Below are 13,162 nucleotides of genomic sequence, written 5' to 3'. Positions count from 1 at the left end.
AGAAAGACAAGATGGGTGGGTGAAGTTGATTTAGTAAAAGATATTACCTCACTCACCTTGTCTCTCTAATATACTGGGACCAACACTGCTAGCATTTATAAATACTGGGATTAGTGATAAATTTTTGTATCTGCACATCCCAATACAATAGTCTTTTGAAATTTTCATGCTTCCAAGGTCTCAAATCTGTCACACACAGTGCATCATTAATTATGATTAATGTGAAATGTTAATACCTACTGTGCAAGGATGTTGCAAGACTTAATTAAGCTTTGCAAAGTGTTCATGAAAACATACAAGCCCAGACATAAAATCTACTAATCCATTCTTTCTATGATATTTTACTTGCCCATCAAAAAGTGACTTGCACCAGGCAACTAGAATTTTTCCTATATGACTTAATTAATAAACGTGCTTTCATTGCCTGAAAGGAGACTGCTGTAAAAAGTCAAATTATTTGTAAAAATGTGCCATATTCTATGTATGTATATAAGACTTGCTATCAGGTGCTCGTACCTTGCATGAAGGTGCAGTGGAATTACTATGTCATACCTGGTTTCAGAGTAGCAGTCGTGTTAGTCTGTATCCGCAAAAAGAAAAGGAGTACTTGTGGCATCTTAGAGACTAACAAATTTATCTGAGCATAAGCTTTCGTGAGCTACTGCATGAATCTGATGAAGTGAGCTGTAGCTCACGAAAGCTTATGCTCAGATAAATTTGTTAGTCTCTAAGGTGCCACAAGTACTCCTTTTCTTTTTATGCCGTACCAGTAGCTATATTCATTTAATGCCAATTAAGACATAAAGGGGATAAAGGGAAGACCTAAAGAAACTCTCTCAGGGGCACGGAAACTAAGGTCTGGTACAGAGAGATTCTGGAAGTAAAAACCTTAGCCCCAGCCACGTTTGGACTGAAAGTTTTGGCTGTAGAACATGTTTGATTGTTGTTTGAGATTCAATAAAACAAAACCCCTGGAAGGGAGTAGACATGGATTATACAGAGCATATACCCATACACACACACATTTTAGGAGAAGGCCTTAAATAAAACTAATAAATATTTACTCTGACTATATTGGCAATGTGCTACAGAAACAACAACAAACACAGAAGCCTATGGTACAGAAGAGAAAATATAATTTGGGTTTGTCCTACAGGCTGCAGACTTGCAGACTCACAAAACAGTCCCACACAAGGCTCAGGTGAAACATTAGCAGTGTACAGTTCTGTGGGGTGATAGAACATCTTTTTAATTTCAGATTAAAAACTCACATACATGACCATATTTTTTCTAATATCAAGTTTGAAGTTAACAGCATTACTTACCACTGATATACTTTACATCTTCAAAGTGCTATACAAATATTGACTCCGCACAACACCCATGTGAGTAAGGTACTTGTCCCCATTTTACAGGTTGGAGGTGGGAGGCAAGAGAGCCAGCCAACCAAACAAAAAAAACCCCAAATACTGAAAAGTTACATGACTTCCCCAAAGCTACGCTCAGAATCAATGTCTGAGCCAGTGTTGGAACTTGAGTTTCCGACTCCCAGCCCCATGCCTTGTCCACTCTCTCTTATCTGTGCAATTATGGTGATGACCAAAGAGAACCACAGTCCTATAATACTCTATGACTAGACCACAGATGAAGTGGAAAACTACAGCCTGAGAAACTATAGTGTTCATGCTTGCAGTGGTAGTTTCATCATTTAAAGAATGGAATTGTACTAAGACTGTGAAATCAGCTCTTGCAAACAGATGTATTAACCAAAATATGTAAATAGCTTTTTTGATGTAACCACAAGTCTGACAGAATAAGGTGTGTTGTGCAACTAAAATAAGAAAATAGCTAATACTGAACAATGAAGATATATCATATATTCTAAGTTGCAGAACTATGAACTGTATTCCTGCTAAGCTTAGTGTGGAAAACTACTAGTAACTAAACTGTTGCAATCTGTTTTTGTACATATAGTTCTGTTCTTTGTATGTACAGAATCTGTCAGAAAATAAGATGTATGTTCTGGTGAGGCTTGTAAGATATGCACCATCTGCAAGTTACTGTTCTGCATCTGTAATGGGTCACATTGATACAGACACCTCTATGTTTTGCAAAACATATATGAAGCCACATAAGAGAAAAGGGTTGTGCTAATACAGAGTAATTTTTTGATTTTCCATCTGTTGTAAACAAGCAGGCTATAAACCAGAATTCTGTAATCATTTTGTGACAGGCTGGATGCTGCAGGACTGTTTCCCAGAGATTGGTAATGTATAACCTCTCTGCATTGTGCTGATTTATCTTCGATTAATAAACTGATTGAACCTGGGTTAGCTGATATTTTATCAATAAAAGAATATAACTCATTGGTATCATGTCTTGTCTACATCCAAAAGCTGTACCACTGTAACTATACCAGTACAGTTAAAGCAGGTGGCATGATCCCTCAGCATGGACATATTGGTATAAACGCACTTAAATCAGTACAGTGTATTCCCATACGGAAAGGAGAATAAGCTATCTTGGTAAAAGGCATGTTTATACTGGCCTAAGTACTACCAGACTAGGGATTGTACCAATATAATGATCAGTTACAAACAAACAAACAAACAAAAAAACAAAACAGAATTACATCCCTGGCAGTTATGATACAAAAACTGTGTGTAAACCAGACCTGTATGATATATGTTTGATTATACTGTAGACATGGGCAGTGGGTGGAGCCCCGTTTGGGGAGGCTAACCCCCGGCTCCTCCCCTTCTGCCCGCACCCTCCCCACGGCTGGAGCCTCAGGACTCCCTGCTCACCTCCCGCCCATGGCCAGAGCCACAAGCCCCACCTAGAGAGCCCCCCACTTGGCCACAGGAGCCCTGGGCCAGCCAAAGCCCTGAGCAACCCCCCACTTGGCTGGAGGAGCCCTGGGTTGGCCAAAGCTTTGAGCGCCCCCACCCTACTGGAGGAGCCCTAGGCTGGCCAAAGCCCTGAGCCTTCCCCTCCTCCCGACACCCAGAGGAGCCTTGGGAGAGGCGCAGATGTGCCTTCCCTCCCCAGACCCAACCCGCCTCGGGGAAAAGTGTCTGTTAGAAGACGCTTTTGGCATGCCCCATTTAGGTTCTGAGGCGGCGGAGGAGGTGGTATGTGCTTCCTCCTCCACCCAGGAAACTGCATGGGGCATAATAAAGCAAAGCTTCGCCGCCAAACTCCACAACCGGGGGTCCAGCAGCCGCAGCAGCGCCAGAGGAGGCAGAGCCTCTCCGGCCTATTATACCTGCCACCCATGACTGTAGATATGTCTAAAGTCTGAATTGAAAGCATTTTTTTAACGTTAAATTTTTGGGGTTCTTTAAAGTAAAGGACTAAAAGCACTAGGTAAAACGAAGCACAGGATGGGTGTACAGTGTGCCTCATTTGTGACCTGTGAATGCCCTGCTATTCCATTTCTAGGCTATTTTTCTGAAAAGACTGCAAATCTTATCACATTCTGAGTTGTTTTGTGATACGGCATCATTTCCACATTCCTATGAACTATGGTGAGACCATCAAATTCATCCTCTTATGTGACAAAGTAGGATTTGAATCCAAGACTCAATTCAAGAGTTACATTACGCATCTAGGCTCGCAGTCAAGAACTCTACCCAGCTGTCCATTCCTAACCCTCATCCCACAAACTGTATTTCATTTCCACCAACAACTTTGTAAAGCATTTTCAGAACATTCTTGAGAACAAGCCAAATAAACTCTATGATCAAGCGGTCTTTGAGTTGCTATGTGAACTGAGAGCACTGTACAGCCAGATTTCAGGATTAAACATTTTAAGAAGTACGCCACTTGCTCCTTGTGAAAGAACTTTTCAGTTGAGATTAGTTTGGAGGAGACTAGCAGCAATATGAAGCACACTTTGTACGGAATTTAGAGAGGTAAAAATGCCTAATGAACAGGAAATGTAAAAATCATTAGATTTAAGTAATCCACTGAATTTCTGAAACATTCCGTCTCACTTCACCATATTTGAAACAGACCAGATGGGTACTTATTTCTTCTCCCCACCACTACAATCAATATAATGAATGAATTTATGTCCATAATTATCCTTTATACATTATATTATAATGGCATTATAATGTAATATAATTATAACTAATCTATAATTATCCCATAATTAAGCAATTATATAATTCCATAATTATTTAACGAGTCTTCTTGATACAGTTCAGACTAGTTAATTTTTACTAATTTAGAGAAAACACCCACTACACATGAACCTAAGAACTTTTACAAAACACCCACAACAAAAACATTCATCACCACCAGCAAAACAGGAGAGCTCCTCTGCTGGATGCTTAGCTTTGGAGATTACTTCTTTCACCCCATGTATTTTGTCCTAATAGATTTGCTCCAATCCCTCAGACAGAGACAAACACTTACAGCAGGGGTGGGCAAACCTTTTGGGCCGAGGGCCACATGTTGGTGGGGAAATTGTATGCAGGGCCAGAGCAGGGGGTAGGGGTGCGGGAGGGAGTGCAGTGTGTGGGAGGGGCTCAGGGCAAGGGATTGGGGCAGAGGAGGGGTGCGGGGTGTATGAGGGGGCTCAGGGAAGAGGGTTGGGGTGTAGGAGGAGTGCGGAGTGCAGGAGGGGGCTCAGGGCAGGGGTGCAGCAGGGGTGCGGACTGCAGGAGGGAGCTCAGAGCAGGGGTTTGGGGTGGAGGAAGGGTGCGGTGGGGGGTCAGGGCAGGGAGTTGGGGTGAAGGAGGGGTGCGAGGTGCTGGCAGGAAGTTCGGGGGTGGGGTGCAGGAGGGTTTTGGGCTCCGGCCCAGCGCCGCTTACCTAAAGTGGCTCCCGGGTAGCAGTGGCGCACACCGGGGCCAGGGCAGGCTCCCTGCATGCCTGCTCTGGCCCCACGCCGCGTCACTCCGGGAAGCGGCCGGAACCACGTCCCTGCGGGGCACAGGGCTCCACACGCTGCCCTTGCCACGCCTCCAGGTACCTCCCCCGAAGCTCCCATTGGCCACAGTTCCCCATTCCCAGCCAATGGGAGCTGCGGGGGGCGGTGCCTGGAGGCTAGGGCAACGCACAGAGCCCTCTGCCTCCCCCCCCGCCCCGCCTTCGGGCCCCAGGGACGTGGTGCTGGCCACTTCTGAGAGCAGCACGGGGGGCAATCCCGCGGGCCAGATCCAAAGCCCTGATGGGCCAGATCCGGCCAGCGGGACGTAGTTTGCCCACCCCTGACCTACAGGATCTCTATCAAGCGTTCTTAAAACTACCATACCCACCTAGCGAAGAAACAGATTGACAGAGCCAGAAGAGTACCCAGAAGTTACTTACTATAAGACAGGCCCAACAAAGCAAGTAACAGAACGCCACTAGCCGTCACCTTCAGCCCCCAACACCTCTCCAGTGCATCATCAAGGATCTACAACCTATCCTGAAGGATGATCCCTCACTCTCTCAGACCTTGGGAGACAGGCCAGGCCTCGCTTACAGACAGCCCCCCAACCTGAAGCAAAAACTCACCAGCAACTACACACCACACAACAAACACACTAACTCAGGAACCAAACCCCGCAACAAACCCCGGAGCCATCTCTGTCCGCATATCTATTCAAGGGACACCATCATAGGACCTAACCACATCAACCACACCATCAGGGACTCGTTCACCTGCACATCTACCAATCTGATATATGCCATCGTGTGCCAGCAATGTCCCCCTGCCATGTACATTGGCCAAATCGGACAGTCTCTACACAAAAGAATAAATGGATACAAATCTGACATCAGGAATGATAACATTCAAAAATCAGTAGGAGAACACTTCAATCGCCGTGGTCACTCAATAACAGACTTAAAAGTGGCATTCTTCAACAAAAAACTTCAAAAACGGACTTCAACGAGAAACTGCAGAACTGGAATTAATTTGCAAACTGGATACCATCAAATTAGGTCCGAATAAAGACTGGGAGTGAATAGGTCATTACAAAAACTATTTTCCCCATACTGTTACTCACACCTTCTTGTCAACTGTTTGAAATGGGCCACCTTCATTACCACTACAAAAGTGATTTTTCCTCTCTTGATATTCTACTGTTAATTGAATTGTCTCATTAGCACTGACCCCCCACTTGGTAAGGCAACTCCCATCTTTTCATGTACTGTATATATACCTGCTACTGTATTTTCCCCTCCATGCATCTGATGAAGTGGGTTCTAGCCCACAAAAGCTTATGCCCAAATAAATTTGTTAGTCTCTAAATTGCCACAAGGACTTCTATTAGGACAAAATATATGGAGTGAAACAACAACGAGATCAATATACATCCATTTATTTTCAGTGTAACACACAGGAAGTGGGTTCTCCCTTTTTTTCTTTTTCTTTTCAAAAGTGCTGCAACAAGATCAATACAAACATGTACAGTTGGAATTCTTAAGGTACTGATCACCCTAACAATCAAGTGAATTTGAACACTTAATCTGACACTGACCTGAGAATCCCTTCAATAACTCAGGATTAGTTAAAGAGAGATTTGTCATCAGTCTTTTTTTTTAAATTCGCTGTATAACTAGCATTCTAAAAATTAGACCTGTTTTTAAATAGAATTGAATCTTTATGGTTGTTAATTCTTGTGAAAATGGATGCTACATTTGACATTCTGATTCATATGCACAAGGTTGGTATTATTCTCACATACTGCATTTTTTCCAACCCATTCCTCATTTTGCTTGAGCCCCATTACTGTCATAGAATCATAGAATACCAGGGTTGGAAGGGACCTCAGGAGGTCATCTAGTCCAACCCCCTACTCAAAGCAGGACCAATCCCCAATTAAATCATCCCAGCCTGGGCTTTGTCAAGCCCGACCTTAAAAACCTCTAAGGGAGGAGATTCCACCACCTCCCTAGGTAACCCATTCCAGTGCTTCACCACCCTCCTAGAAAAAACGTTTTTCCTAATATCCAACCTAAACCTCCCCCACTGCAACTTGAGACTATTACTCCTTGTTCTGTCATCTTCTACCACTGAGAACAGTCTAAATCCATCCTCTTTGGAACCCCCTTTCAGGTAGTTGAAAGCAGCTATCAAATCCCCCCTCATTCTTTTCTTCTGCAGACTAAATAATCCCAGTTCCCTCAGCCTCTCCTCATAAGTCATGTGCTCCAGCCCCTTAATCATTTTTGTTGCCCTCCGCTGGACTCTTTCCAATTTTTCCACATCCTTCTTGTAGTGTGGGGCCCAAAACTGGACACAGTACTCCAGATGAGGCCTCACGAATGCCGAATAGAGGGGAATGATCACGTCCCTCAATCTGTTGGCAATGCTCCTACTTATACAGCCCAAAATGCCGTTAGCCCTCTTGGCAACAAGGGCACACTGTTGACTCATATCCAGCTTCTCATCCACTGTAACCCCCAGGTCCTTTTCTGCAGAACTGCTGGCTAGCCACTCAGTCCCTAGTCTGTAGCAGTGCATGCCATAAGACTGCAATCCATCCCCATTGTTCCTTTCTGCTGACTAACATGCTCCTTGCTGGATTGACTCTTTAGGTAAGCAGCAGGACACCAGCTGAAACTCTGATTCAAAGTAGGAAGCGATCACTGTGCACTAACCTAAACAAGTCCACATAAACATGAGAATATTCAGTGTAGTATAACTACTGTACCAAAATAGTACTTTGATCACTGGGAGATGACAATTAAAACAAAAATAAAAAAAAGTAACCACAAAAAATGCTTAGTGACATTTCCTTTTTACACAAAAACTGTGCGTTATGATGACTAATTTAGATTGGCATTTGCTTTGAACCACTGGATGTCTTACTTTAAAATTAACTGTCACTCAAATCGGCAATCATTCACTTTAGTCTGGGTCAATGGCATTCCTGCCTAAAATGGGAAACCTTGAGATTTTCCTCTTGGCTTTCCTCATCTTTTTCTATACCCCTATGTCTCTCTTCTATTTGAAAATATTGACAAATACTTTTTGTTATTAAAATCAAGAAAACAGGACATCAGCTTTAAGAAGATTCCAGATGACTGGGAATCAAAAACTCATTTTGGTGGCTTGCCTGAACAAAGTCAATTACATTTAATGTCACTTTCACATCTTTTGTACCCATGGCTGTGGCACTGGCAGAGACACTGGAGAAAGTCCTGCATACTTGAAAAATCCCCCAAACTCTGGAGTTAGGCAGGCAAGATTAGAGTGTTATTTTCCATTTTTACAATGCTGTTCCAGCATTCTATGAGAAGCAGAATTTTCAAACAACTAACAAGCAGTTAAAAGTTATATATACCACCAAGTCAGTGAAAGTTTCTTTTGTGAGACTGCTGACATGTTCCAGGATACAATGGGATGCCTTCAGTGTCATGACTGTTCAGTAATGTCACAAAGAATTTAAATGGTAAAGAGAAAGTCCAATTTTTCTCTATATTGAGCAGTTTAAGACTTTTGATATTTCTATTTTATAAAAATTAGAAAATTAAAAAAAACCCAAAACCAGAAAGCCTCAAAGAATTACACTAGAAATAACCTCAGTGTTATGAACACCAGCGTTATGAACTGACTGGTCAACCACACACCTCATTTGCAACTGGAAGTACACAATCAGGCAGCAGCAGAAACCAAAAAAAAAAAAAGAAAAGCAAATACAGTACACTACTGCGTTAAACAAACTACTAAAAATAAAGGGAAAGTTTAAAAAAAAGATTTGACAAGGTAAGGAAACTCTTTCTGAACTTGTTTAGTTTAAATTAAGATGGTAAAAAGCAGCATTTTTCTTCTGCATAGTACAGTTTCAAAGCTGTGTTAAGTCAATGTTCAGCTGTAAACTTTTGAAAGAACAACCATAACATTTTGTTCAGAGTTACGAACATTTCAGAGTTATGAACAATCTCCATTCCCAAGGTGTTTGTAACTCTGAGGTTCTACTGTAGTAAATATGGAGCCGGAAGGGCAACGACTTTCCTTGGTCCTTGTCCAATTTGTGTTTTTTCCAGTCACTTTTTCTATGTTTAAAATTTCTTTCAACCCTTTTACAATGTTAAAAACATGCACACAAAATGGAAAACTAAGCTCCCAAATATTGTAAATACTTACATGAGAGTAGTCTCACCGATTTCAGTGAGACTACTCAAGTGCATTAAGCTAAGTATGTGTGTTTGCCTGTGCCCCTTTACTGTCATACGACAGCAATCCATCCCCAGTGTTCCTTTCTGCTGACACTGGTTACATGTTGCCAGATTTTATGGAATGAGAAAAAAAAGAGTACACAATACATTATTTTGAGGCAGTAATATCTTAAATATTCATCTATCTAGCCTATCAAGTATTTTTAGTTGGCAGACTACCATTAAACTTTTGCAAAGAGCAATACAAATAACATAAAAATTAGAGTTGTATTAGTGTAGTGCCTATGTGCTCGATGCAGCGCCTATGTGCTCGATGCAGCATACACACACATAACAAGGATTTTACACACAAAAGTTATACTGCTTTTATTACACTGGTACACTGAGAGTAGTATAACCCATCTAGTGTGGACCCAATTATTTCAATATAAAGATGCTTTACACCAGTTTAGTTATTTCCATACAGGAATGGAAATAAGTTACAATGATAGAAGGCACCTTTATACCAAGATAAGAGTCCACATTAGGTGGCATACTATTTTAACCATTTGTTTAAAAAACATATCATATCCCTAACTGAAAGTTATACTAGTACAAAAACTATGTTTAGAGCAAGCCAAGTTCAAAAATCTTACAATCTAAATAGACAAGTCAAAGGGTGGGAGAAAGAAAGTTTTATTATTCCCATTTTACAGATGGGGAACTGTGGCAAAGAAAGATTAAGTTACTTTCTCAGGCAACACTGGAAGCCTTTAGCAAAACCGGAAACTGAACCCAGATCCACACTAAGTTGTCATACTTTTGGACGCAAATAGCTGAAATGTGTGTTTATTCCAGTATATTATTTCTCTCATGGTGCCCCAAAGACTTGAGCCACTCCCTCAAAACATCTACAAAGCTACCTCACTATCCACCTTCAAATCCCTCCTCAGAACTCCCCTTTTGCTGTGATGCCTACAGAAAACATGATAATGTTTAGGCTGCTAGTGTGCACAGACCACTGCCTACCATGCTGATCAATACCGCCTCACTGTTTAATTGTACTCCCCCATCTGTCATCTCTTGTCTCAAACTTAGACTGTCAGCCCCCTAGAGCAGAAACTTTTTGTTATGTGTTTGTACAGCACCTAGCACAATGAGGTCCTGGTGTATAACTCTGGCCCCTAAGCATTACAAATACTAAATAATACTGATTTATATATTATTACTACACTAGAAGTCAACATTAAAAAAGTTGAACTGCATTATGCAATAAAGGCTGTATCCACATCTGTATGATTATTAAGATCCCATAACATTTTTGTAAGAGTAGAGATTGACCTCAAATGCTCTAATAATTTCCCCTCCTTCTTATTCTACATCTTACTAGATGCCACCTGACTGCCACCTTCAAGCTTATTGGCAGATGCATTTTAGCGATGCTGTACGTGTATTCTTTGAAGTGGATCAAGAGCGTTCAGGATGAAAGGTGCTACATCTGATTGATCATTATCTTCACTCTATGTGAGCAGGTCCACTCTGTTCCACTGCAACAATGGACTTTGTCAATCTCAAAAAAAAAAAAAAAAAAAGGGCTGATTTGTGCAGAAGGCAGAGCTTTCTTAGCAAATTACCCAGGACTGTGGAACTCCTCAGAATGACTACAAACCTCAGTGTTTCCAGAACAAAATGTTCTTTGACCTAATGCACTTTCCCCCCCATGTTCTGTTGCCCCCTTCATTGCATTTTGCTTTAACGGATAACACACACTTTGGGACAGGGTCCACCTTTTTACTTACATAGCACAGCTGTAACAACAAATATACTATTAATGGCTGGTATTGTGCACAGCATAGTAGGTACATTCCAAACACACTATATATAAGAGCATAATGGCAGTTTTGTTTCTTTTATGAGTGATTTCCACTTCAAGAAAATAAAGGGTAAGTGGATGAAAAAGACAGGACAGTAATATGTAGCAGCACCACAGTCCTCCCCATTGGTGCTATATGCGAAGCACAGAATCTCATGTGTGTTTCACAGCATACAACCATTTGGGAGTACGTGGGGTGCAGGGAGCTTGGTATCTGCCACTGGGAGGTACGATGCTCACCCTGGGAGAGGAAAGCAGGTGCAAAAGCTAGGTGCCTCCCCCAATCCCTGAGGGCACCGGGCTGGGGCAATGGGAGATGCGGGCATACACAGCCCCTGTCACTGTTGCGGGGTGGGGGGGGGGGTGCTGGGCTCTGCCACACCCTTGCCCAGGAGACAGCACGGGCGGCAGCAGCCTCGAGGAGGTGGTGGTGGTGGTCCCCGGTGTAAACGCCTCTCCAGGGAAGGCGCTGGGGGGGGAGGGTCCCTGGCGCCCAAGGGGGGGAGAGGGTCCCTGAGGGGGAATCCCTGGCACTGTCAATCCCCCCGGGGGGCCGCACTCTCACCCCCCGGCCCGGAAGTCACTCCCCCCCGGTCACCCCACACCGGGAAATGGGGGCGGGGACCCCCAAATACGCGACCCCAGCACCGACCCCGGGTTTCCGCTTGCCTGCAGGGCGGCTCGGCTCCGCCTCGGCCTCACGCGCGCCCCGCCTCGCGCCCCATTCCGCCTCCGCCGCCCGTTTACAAGGACGGGTACGGATGCGTGAATACAGCGAGCCTGCTAAAGCGCATGCGCCGCCACCAGCCTTTCCCCCACCCGACTGCCCCCGGCAGCGGTAGGCGAAGGGGCGCGCATGCGCGTAGCAAAGGCAGCCACAAGAGGCGGGATGGAGCTGCGCATGCGCCTCGCAAACGGCGGGCGGGGCGCGCATGCGTATTCTCGATGAGTACGCGACGGGGAGACAACTGTGCGCTAGCGCACGGCTGGAGACGGTTAAGTCTCCGCCTAGTGGGTGTTACATGGCCGCGTGGGGCATGCTGGGAATTGTAGTTCCATCCCTTGAAGCAGAGGCCGGGACGGAAGGAGGTTGGACGTCGGAGGGTGGAACGCCTCGCGCTGTGCCCGCGTCCAGCTCGCGGGCGCCCCCTGCCCACGGTCCGCCTCAGCCGCCCCCGGCCGCCCCGCCGGGCTTTTCTCTGGACACGGTGCCCAGGCAGGGCCGGTGCCAGCTGGACCCGGAGCGGTCTGGGTGGGTGACTAAGAGCGAGTCTCCCAGCCCCGCTTTCTGTTTGGAGCTTGGCTGCTCCCCGCGCTCTGACATCTGTGCGGCGATCCCGAGTGCCTCCAAGTCCGGGGCCAAGGGGTGCAGCCCCCTGAATAAAATAGCTGTCCTTAAAGGTGACGTGTGCCGGCAGCAACCAAAGCAGCGTCCCTGCACCGGCCCTGGCAGCGTCAGGCCCTGGCGGGTTCAAATAAAAATGTTCTTTGGCCAAACTGCTTCTCCAGCTCGGTGCCCGCCAGGCGGGTCTACGGCCAAGTGGCTCAGCCACTGAGCGTGTGCAGAAGGAGAGGCGCTAACGCGCTGGATAACTACCCGCAGGGCTGCCCCGCACTTGTGTTCCCAAAGATACCGGTTGCTGCTCTCAACCTCCTCCCCTCGTCAGTAGAAAGAAGAGGTCTTGGCTCCTGTCTCAGAAGGAATCTACACTGCAGTGAGCGGAAGAGAGACTTGGCACTGTGTGTATGCGATGCCTACAGTGGGAAACTGAAAAGCCTAACACCCACATTTACTTCTTCCATTTGAAAACAAAACAAAAACATCACATTTCCATGTATTTGCTGATCACAAACAGCTATTATAAACGCTTTTTAGGTCTGCAATATTGCTTCATTAAGTAATTATTTCTTACTCACTGTACAATTATTTACTGCACTAAATAATGTCATTTGCCAGGAAAAAAAATTAGTATCAAAGGAAAAAAGCATACATAGTATTCTGGATATTTCCAAAGTGCCTGTCCAATAATGGGAGAACCAGCTAGCACTTTTCAGTCAATCAAAAACACAGATTCTAACAACTCCAAAATAAGATTTACCGATTACCGTAGAAAGGGTGTACAAAACACTGGAATATGGAATTATTAACCTGTTGCGGTCATTGCATCTGAGCCCCAGGCAGCAGGC

At 44.5% G+C, this 13,162-nt stretch overlaps 1 protein-coding gene across 3 annotated transcripts in view; it reads right to left on the bottom strand.

Annotated features, from left to right (window-relative positions):
- The window catches only part of RALBP1 (ralA binding protein 1), a 64,942-nt gene extending 53,141 nt beyond the window's left edge, over window positions 1-11,801 (bottom strand). Inside the window, exon 1 of one of the 3 annotated variants that reach the window (XM_074944640.1) lies at window positions 11,645-11,801. The gene's annotated coding sequence lies outside the window, so the exon portion shown is untranslated. Of the gene's footprint in view, window positions 1-11,627 lie in introns of all 3 variants that reach the window. The other 2 variants (XM_074944639.1, XM_074944642.1) reach the window with 2 other exon arrangements.
- Window positions 11,802-13,162: the final 1,361 nt, after the last annotated feature.

This window comes from Natator depressus, chromosome 2 (genome assembly GCF_965152275.1).
Source record: "Natator depressus isolate rNatDep1 chromosome 2, rNatDep2.hap1, whole genome shotgun sequence".
Taxonomy (NCBI): domain Eukaryota; kingdom Metazoa; phylum Chordata; order Testudines; family Cheloniidae; genus Natator; species Natator depressus.
The sequence above is the reverse complement of the archived record's forward strand: the minus strand, read 5'-3'. Positions and strand labels throughout refer to the sequence as shown.